The 9,251-nt window shown below is 43.8% G+C and overlaps 1 long non-coding RNA gene across 1 annotated transcript in view; it reads left to right on the top strand.

Annotated features, from left to right (window-relative positions):
• The first annotated feature begins 207 nt into the window (after positions 1 to 207).
• The window catches only part of LOC116690497 (uncharacterized), a 15,758-nt gene continuing 6,714 nt past the window's right edge, over positions 208 to 9,251 (top strand). Inside the window, exons 1-2 of the long non-coding RNA XR_004332272.1 lie at positions 208 to 218; positions 6,754 to 6,756. This is a non-coding gene — a long non-coding RNA (uncharacterized LOC116690497). The remainder of the gene's footprint in view (positions 219 to 6,753; positions 6,757 to 9,251) is intronic.

The following is a 9,251-nucleotide window of genomic DNA, read 5'->3' as shown; positions in this document are numbered from 1 at the left end:
CACACACACACACACACACACACACACACACGCACGCACGCATGCACATACATGATGGACAATCTACACCATCTTTGCAGTCACACCAAAATGTCCTGTCACCTCCTGGCCTTCCTTCCATCGAACTCTCATCCCCATCCATCAGCCCTAATCATTCACAAAAATGCCTACACGCTCCACAGATGGCTCTAAACCAATAAGACCTAGAGAAATGCCAGGTAACGCTGAACAGGGACCGATCACGTTAGTCTGCACTTTCAACTAGGAAACACTTATGTCCAGTCCTTCTGCAAAAGCTAGTGTTCGCTTTTATTTGGACTGGTGTGGGCCTTTGTGCTGATCTGAGTTGGGTGTTACAATAGCTTGTATTGTCCCTCTGCCTCTCAGCTTTATTACATATGTATGTGTTGATTGCTGCAAAACAACAATGCTGGTGCATGGCATTAAGCAGTAACAATAACAGTGATGCTTGGCGCTCCTACTCAGCGTTGGATGTTTATCCAACAAACCTCTGTGTTGACGCCCAGTACCCAATGGTGTGAAATGCCAGAAGGAGAGCCAGCTTGGGAATATCATGAATGGGAACTGTATAGAATACTTTCCATTATTGAAGCATATTTTGGTAATTTTACACTACACACACTAAAACAATTACAGATCAGTGTCAGGGACTGACTGCATCCAGCAAGTTATCCAAATAACTTTGTTTGGGCTGTATCCAGAGTGCTTTGTATCGAGTCTGAACACTACGTGCTGTATAGAATAAGATCCAATAAGTTCCATACAGTGTAGATGTTTGAAATAGATACAGAATTCAATGGCACAATGGACACATATGAGACAGCTCCATAGGCTCAAAGGTCTCCTGGCCCTCCCACGTCACTGTGGTGTAACAAGCCTGTGTCGAATGCCAGGGGGGTCGTTCTGGTTGAAAACCTTGGGTTTGTCACCCGCTCAACCCTCCAAGCATCGTGACACACCCGAGCGGGCCAAGTAATGTGCCACCCCCGTCAGCACCCTGTGGTATAAGAGACCTCACTACCCTCGGGTCCCATTCACACAAACCCACACATGGGCGTACACAGACAACAGCCATCTCTGATGCCCTTCTGATTCCCTCCGTTGGCATTTAGCTTCAGAAGTGTAGCGTATGTGCGTATACTTGTGTCGGTGTATGAGTTTGCCTGTGTATGTGTGTTTGTTTCAGTGGGGCAGTGTGCTGCAGGGAGGGGGGGGGATGGGCTGAGCTGACAAGAGTTGTGGTGCAGATGTCCCCGCAGCCAGTGAAGCCACATGAATGGCAACTCTTGTGATGGTGACGGGGAAACGCGTTGGAGGCCTGGCCTACGCACTCCAGTCATCTGAATGGCTGGAATTCAACTTGGTTGAAAAGACAAGCTCATGCGTGCAGACTGGAAACAATGTGCCCTCTTGATTACTTCTTTTCTCTTTCTCTGCCACTCTCACCATGTCTTCTTTGCCTTTGAATCATTCCCCGTCTTCATATGTAGCTGTAATTTTCATTGTGTTGACAGTTTCATTATGACGCAAACCTTTCATTGTACCTTTAAAGTTGTTGAACATGAAAAAATATTGTGTGTGTGTGTGTATATATACATACTGTATATATATACTGTGTGTGTGTGTGTGTGTGTGTGTATGTATATATATATACATTTTTAGGGGCGACTGTGGCTCAGTAGTAGAGCGGTTGCCTGCTAATTGGAAGGTTGGTAGTTTGATTCCTGGCCCTGCAGTCCCACGTCGATGTTTCCTTGTGCAAGAGACTGAACCCTCGGAGTGTAAATGTGTGTGAGTGATTATCTGATGAGCAGGTGGCACCTTGTGCGGAAGCCTCGGCCACAGTGTGTGAATGGTTCCTGTACTATGTAAAAGTGCTTTGAGTAGTTGTCAAGACTAGAAGCGCTGTATAAATACAGTCCATTTACGTTTATTAGTCATATATTTTTATCATATACACGTATGACTAAAAACAAAAAAGATAATTTATTCATTCTTAATAATTCATCAAATGAAGCAAATTATTCTTAGATGATGAAGCACAATCTATTGTAACAAAGATGGGTAGGAAATCACGGGGTAATTGATTTGAAGTGGAAATGTTATGATTGATCTATTGATTAGCTGTCTGGTGCTCCAGCCCTTTTTAACATCAGAAATACAGCTTCACTCAGGGGACCATGATGCTAGGGCCTCGGAGGGACTCACACACACCATACAGTAGGTCCATCTATTTAAATATGCAACAATCAGGATTATGAGACAAAGGAGAGACAAGATGAGGCTGCCTCTTCAAGCTCTGTCCTATGAAACATCTGTTCAGCCAATCTAAGAAGTTGATGCTCAAAGGCTGCTTACATCTTAGAAGGTTTTGTCACATAACATTTTCACATCATGATGTGACTGATATTCACTTGACAAAAGACAGACGGGGAATTGACTGTATGTGTGCTGAAAACACATTTTTCAGAAGAAAGAGTAAATCTCCTGCTCTCTGTTTGCTCTTGAGTGTCTTTACAGTACACTGTCAACATCAGATGTAAATAAGAGCACACACATTTCCACAGATGCACATAAGACATCTACCAGCAGTCTTTCTCAGAGTTTTATCTTTGGCTATACTATTAGCTAAACCAAATAAACTAAGCGCCTCTAAATAAAGTTAAATTCATTGTAATGTGTGAGATGACACTGACCCATAGGATATGATCAAACACATTAGTGAAAGCACAAGTAGTGGTAAAAAACAAAAGCACATATAAAAATATAAACGTAGATACTACTGAAACCACACTATCCTTGTTAGTATTTTAATACTTAGTTTCAAGTTCTGTTTGACAATAATATGTATCTCCACCTTAGTTCGAATCAAGGTACACACAGCTCCCAAACAATGACAGTGAATTAGACAGCCAGACTACAGTGAATTCCTTTATCCTGATAACAAACAGATAAATCACTCAGCTCTGACCCACACACTCACACACAAAGGGGAGCGACAGACAGTAAAAAGTCTGAATTGTCCCAAGAGAGACCAAGAAAAGGATTTTTGTTTGAAGCAGGAAAGGGTTATTGTTCACTAGATGCCAGGGCGTGGGCATCCAGGCACAGATTAGCCACAGGGAAACATTATCTCTCTGGGCCAGTTTACAAGACCCGGTCTGGCCTGGCCAGGCATAGTCTGGCCATCTAGGTACTTTATGTTCTGAGTGACTCTTGTCTCTCATAAGAACAAAGTGTGAGCTTGTTGGTGAAACCCAGAGGGGTGAGCCCCTGCCCTCCTCCCCTTTTTTTCTCCTCCCTGCTTCCCCTCCTCTCTTCCCCTTCGGCCCCCAGACCAACTGCGAGGCTGCTGGAGTTCAAGCCTGGCCACGTGTTGGCCATTACACTCCCACAATGACCTTGTTGAGCTCAACATTTAGAGTCTCATAAAAACATTATTGTCCGACTCCTGGGATCATTTGTCCACTACCACAAAGGCTCAGAGAAAACCAAAATGTTAACCCCCCAGGGTTTTGCGGAGGCACATTTTTCAGATTCTGCCCCTTCTCTCCCTCTCTACCCATCCGCCCTCACGGTACCACATTGCGCCCACACTGACGTACTTCCCAGCGGTGCCCACAGGGCACTCCTACACCAGCACATTCAGATATGAAGAAGGCTGCTTGGTGAAAATGCTGCCCCATAAAATAACTATTTAGCGTTTTGCACTCCGAAGAGCAACACCAACAATAATATCCATTCTCCTTTGCATACATCACCATTTCAGCTTTTGCCTCCAGTTTTAATGTCTTTTGCCCACAAATGTTACTGTTTCTCATCTGTCCATCCATCTAGCCTTCTTCCCTATTCAGATGCATAACTATGGACCCATAATAGCTAAAAGTCCCTAGTGGTCATTGAGTCTCTAAATATGTCCATTTCACATCGGCTGGGTGCATGTACCTGCTGAGTGAATGGGCAAGGTCGTGCCAGCCTATTAGCAATATTAAAAACCAACCCATTATGGTAATTGGGGAGGTCTAATGCATGTACAGGTTGCTTAGCGCCCATGTATTAGCTCTGATAGATGACTCAGTGATTAGCATTGAAAGGTACATTGTCGTGCAGCGCTGCTGCTTGCCCCCGTGCTTGCCACCTTCTCTCCGTCTCTCAATGTAGTGACCTCTACTGTGGACACTCAGGTCCGTTATACATGTCTCTGACTAAATGTTTGCTGCTAGGAATCAGAGTCACTGCTATGGACAAGGACATGGGTTATTCATTGTGACAATGACAAAGAAAATTTACTTTTTTTTTCTTAGAGGGCTGCGAAAACATACTTAATTTCAATTTGGCCGGCAGAACATGATTGTGGTCAGAAATTAGGGAAGGCACATGTTTCATCCTCATTACCTAATCGTACATAAATTGACTTAAGATGTGCATGTACATGTAGAAACTGTACATCAGTACAGAAAAGGTATTTTTTTTAAAAAAGCAAAACTTAAATTATTAAATAAAAAACATGAAGTAATTAGTACTGACATTGTCAAATGGCTGATCTTTTTATAGTGGGACAATCTTATTTTATTATGAAGAATGCAAATATCTCAAAATTCAAAAAGTCATACTGATAAGAGTGTTAATACTTCACCGTAAGTTTTTAATTTAGTAATCCATAAGGGAAATGCTTTGCCTTGAGTATCCAAATCACATTTGATTAAATTTTACCATCTGTCCTGAACCACCGGCACCCAACCCAATCCTCGTTTTACTTCCAATCCAGAGCTCCCATCCCTTGCTCTGCGAGCAGCCCTGACTGGGTCTCTCAGGGATGGGAGCACATTCTCCTTTCATCCCTTCTTAGAGGACAAACATCAGTCCCATCACGCCGCCGATCCATATTCATGAGCCGCTTATGAATATCTGATAGCAGCCCCGCTACAGCTGTTTAGCTGGAAGAGCAACGTAAAGCGGCTCGCACATGCACACACACAAACAAACATTTAACTAGACAGGCATGTGCATATACACACATTCTTAAAGCAACGTATTTTCCCTTTCTAACACACATGCATATATTGGTCGGAGACCAAATATCAGCCCCACATCTCCCAGTGGTTCTACCTGCCTGGCCCCCTGATAGCATCGCCTCATTGCAGGGCTATCGCTCTCTCTCCCTCCCTCCCTCCCTCCCTCTCTCACGCTCTCTCTCTCTCTCTCTCTCTCTCTCTTTGGCTTTAATTAAAGTGTAAGTGTGACTACAGAATGAGAGAGGAATCCTTAAGTGTTGTATTTACCTTCCCTCTGACAGGGCTCATGCTTATCTGCAAGGCGAGAGTACTGGAGCCAAGAGACAGTGACTTCTCAAAGGCCTGAGTAATCGCTCGGGCCCCTCTCCCTCAACACACACACACACACACACACACACGCACACGCACACGACACTCACGCACCACACAACACACACACACACACACACACACACACACACACACACACACACACACACACACTTCTTCCTCAACCTGAGCATCACCCATTTTGTGATGCCTCTCTCCCTGTTTGATGCATATGGAATACAAATGCTTCTCACATGACTTCTCATGAATTTCAGGAATATAAATGATCTAATGAAACATACAGTAAGAGTTGAACTAAAATAAACATGCGTAACACCTCATTAAGACAGAACAAAACAACATAACAGTGTGTGAAAGGGGAATTTCTTATGTTCATTCATGTGGCTGTAGCGATTCATGCTAATTGTTCTTCTACTAATTACCAAACCAACAAAGACTTTTTACTGTTGCTGGAACATTTCACTTCCTGTGTGCCAGATGATTTGTCCCTGGAAAGATGTAACCCATGTGTTCAGAACAGAGAAAAGTTTTTTAATTGGTATTGGTTGTATCACTAATGTACTACACGGAATAGCAAGAAAAACGTCGCAAAATATATAAAATGGTAAACTATCCAGAAACTGGCCAGACTGTGTTGTGCTAGATGGGAAAGCGGCCAATCCATGTATCACAACATACAACCAGGCAGACGGCAAATATTTGGCTCTTTACCAGCTAAATGTTGCACTGACTATGTTCACCAGCTAGTCGCTAAGTTTATCTGCCCCATGGTGCTGTGCAGGTTAAGGAAACCGGAAACTATGCTCATTTGCAGCTGTAAAACCAAAACAAGGAGCTGAAAGATGCTTTATAGAGCTGAGTGGAACTGCCGAGTCAGATGATAATTGACTCTGCATTGCAATTGCAATTGATAATTTCTTCCCTATGAGATTCCCCTTTCACATTCATTTCATCCATTGCCAATATTTCTTTATTTTTAATCTTTATCTTTATGTTAGATAAAAAGGCGGTCTTGCATTTTTCCATAGATGAAGAGCCTTCCAGCCATTTACAATTGAGAATCTTTGGTAGATGAAAACAGAAGGAGCCTTTTTTTTCTCCCTGGGGCTCCAGATTAGAATGGTGATATGAACACCTCCCTAACGGTCTGCGAGTGGCTTCCTAATCACGTCCCTGCAACTGATGCTGAGGCAAAAACAGGATGTGAGAGGGAGGGTGAGCAAGAAGAAGAGCAAGGAGAGGTAGAGAGAGAGGCAGCTAAAGGCACAATCTTGGAAATCAAATGCCACAATCCACTGCATGTTTTGTGTGGCAGAGACACAGCGACAAGATTTAAAGGTGACATTGCAATCACTGGACAATACTGGCACAATTTCTGCCCTTTCAGATAGTTAGAAATCCTAAAAGTACACTTGTGAGGAATTTCTCTGGTGTTTCTTTTCTTTTGATTCTTTCTTTAATTTACTGATACCTAACCCTTCCAGTCACTCGTCTTCTACTCCAACACATTAGAAACATTAGAATTGCTGATGCCGGCTAGAAATCACATTTTGCTTTGGTCGGAAGAATATCTTTGTTCTGTTTTCAGTACAAATAGAAGGAGATTTAAATATCGCTCCTCTGGAGTGTGCCTGTGTGGCTTTGTAAGAGAGTGAGGTAGAGCGAGAGAGTTTGAGTGTGCATCTGTGTGTTGAGCCGTGATTGGTTGTGCATAAGAAAGGATGAGACATTTGTGGGAGCTTGTGTGTATGTGTGTGACACTATGTGTGTTCCCAGAGGGTATTTCTGTTCCTTGTGTGGAGTACAGTTAAAGTGAACAATAGGCAATACTGCACTGCACCCTATGCAGCGTGATACTACAGAACATCAACAAAAGGCGGGCTACAGGCTTTGTAGAAGACTACTACTACTACTACTTGACTTTTAGAAATAGTCAGAAAAAATTGTGAGCTTTTAGCCATAAAGGCCTTGGATATCAATGGTAAACCTATAAAGGTGCAGCAGTTTGATCAGCTGGCTTTGACTCTCTACTTGGAAAAGATAACAGAATACATTGACTTCAACTGTGCACTGCAACAGGTGCATTTTTTTCTTTTTGTAGCTTGAGTCAGTGACCAAACCAAAAGCAAAAGAACAAAACAGGAGGGATATAATGATAAATACATGTGTAATTCACAGGAAATTCATCCGAGGTTGTGGGAGAGTAAAGGATACAGTAATATAAAATTATACTTGAGGTGAAACATAAAAACCAGAAGGAGAAAAAAAGGAGAAAAAAAAGAAAAGAAACGTAACTAGATGGTGGAGAATCGAAAAAAGACACTAGGGAAGGCTGAAGCTAGCTAGCTTCACTCATTAGCCATGCAGAGCATCTTGGCTGTGCTCTCACACCTCCCGGCTTATCATCGCCGGGGCCCTGGCTGCCAGCGCACCCCCACCTCCACGAGCCATCCCTCTCTGCCTCATCCCTCCATCCCTCCCCTTCCAGCCCCTATAATCACATCCGCAATCGCAGCCCCTAATTAGGTTAATTAATTTGTATCAGCCCTTGTAGGGACTTGGCTGATGAGCCAGCCGTAATAGCGTCAGCAATTGCCCCCCCCCCCACCCCCCCTCTTTGCGCACAAAAAAAAGAAAAGAAAGAGAGGAAAAAAGATCTGATGCAAACCTGTCAGTGACAAGACAGGACTATAAACTACGGGGTCACATATACTCCCACCCCCCACCTTTCTCTCAAATATGGTCTCTACCCCCCCCCCCCCCTTAACCTCAACCACACCCTCCTCCTGCTCTGTTCTAATATTAATTGAGTCTGCATCTTCTCAGTGACATACTACAATGCATATAGAGGTGTTGTGTTTTGCTTGTTTGTTTACACTTTGGCAGTCTGTCGTAGTGTTCCAAAAGTGTGTTTGTATGTTTGTGGGGGGTGGGGGGGTGGGGGGGATGATAATGATTCTCTTGGCGGTTAGTCCCTGTAGTTGTCAGAGAGACCGATTGAAGCATCGCATTACAATCAACGGCCCTCATCGCCCCTCATCAGGCCACTGACGAACAAACTCTGATTAACACCCCCATCTGATTATTGCAATCACCCAGGCTAACCACGCACATGCACTGTCCCCCACCAGCACATGCGCGCACACACCACACACACACACACACACACACACACACACACACACACACACACACACACGCTCATTCTTACACCTCACTGTTGAGCAGATATGAAGTGCACGTGTACACAAAAAGTAGCTCTCATCACGCATTGTCACGTAGTTGCCATTAGAGAGGTAACCATTAGAGAAGCAACACATTTGAGCGAAAAAGAATGGGAGGCAGGAACAGCGTGTGTTCGTGTGAAAGACAGAAGTAGAAATTAAAAGACTGAGATTATAATGAACTTGACAGAAGAGGGGAAACTACTAAATAGTTTTCTAAAACTTAAACACCTTAATATTATACCCAAGTACAGTGGCCTGTGTGTGTATCGCCAGAATATTGCTCAGTTTTAAAACAAACACTCTCTCCCATACACAAGAACAGGATAAATTCAATTGTGATGCAAGCATACACATAAATATACACACACACACACACACACACACACACACACACACACACACGCAATCTCAGGCAGACAATGACACAGGGAGGCTGCGAGACAAGGACAGATCCGGTAGTTAAAGCGTAATGAACACGTCCCTGAGGCACGCGCATGGCATTCCCCTGAATGATGGACTGACAGTAATACCGGGGCAGATGGGTGCCCTCCACGCCCTGTTCAACACCACACACACACGTACACCCTCCCCCTGGTCTATCCTGTCCCTTTCTCCTGCAGAGAGATACCCCCTGTAGGTCTGATGTGGAGGTGGGGGG

The sequence above is a fragment of the Etheostoma spectabile genome, chromosome 6, assembly GCF_008692095.1.
Source record: "Etheostoma spectabile isolate EspeVRDwgs_2016 chromosome 6, UIUC_Espe_1.0, whole genome shotgun sequence".
Taxonomy (NCBI): Eukaryota; Metazoa; Chordata; class Actinopteri; order Perciformes; family Percidae; genus Etheostoma; species Etheostoma spectabile.
Note: the sequence above shows the minus strand (reverse complement) of the source record. Positions and strands in the feature narration are given on the sequence as shown.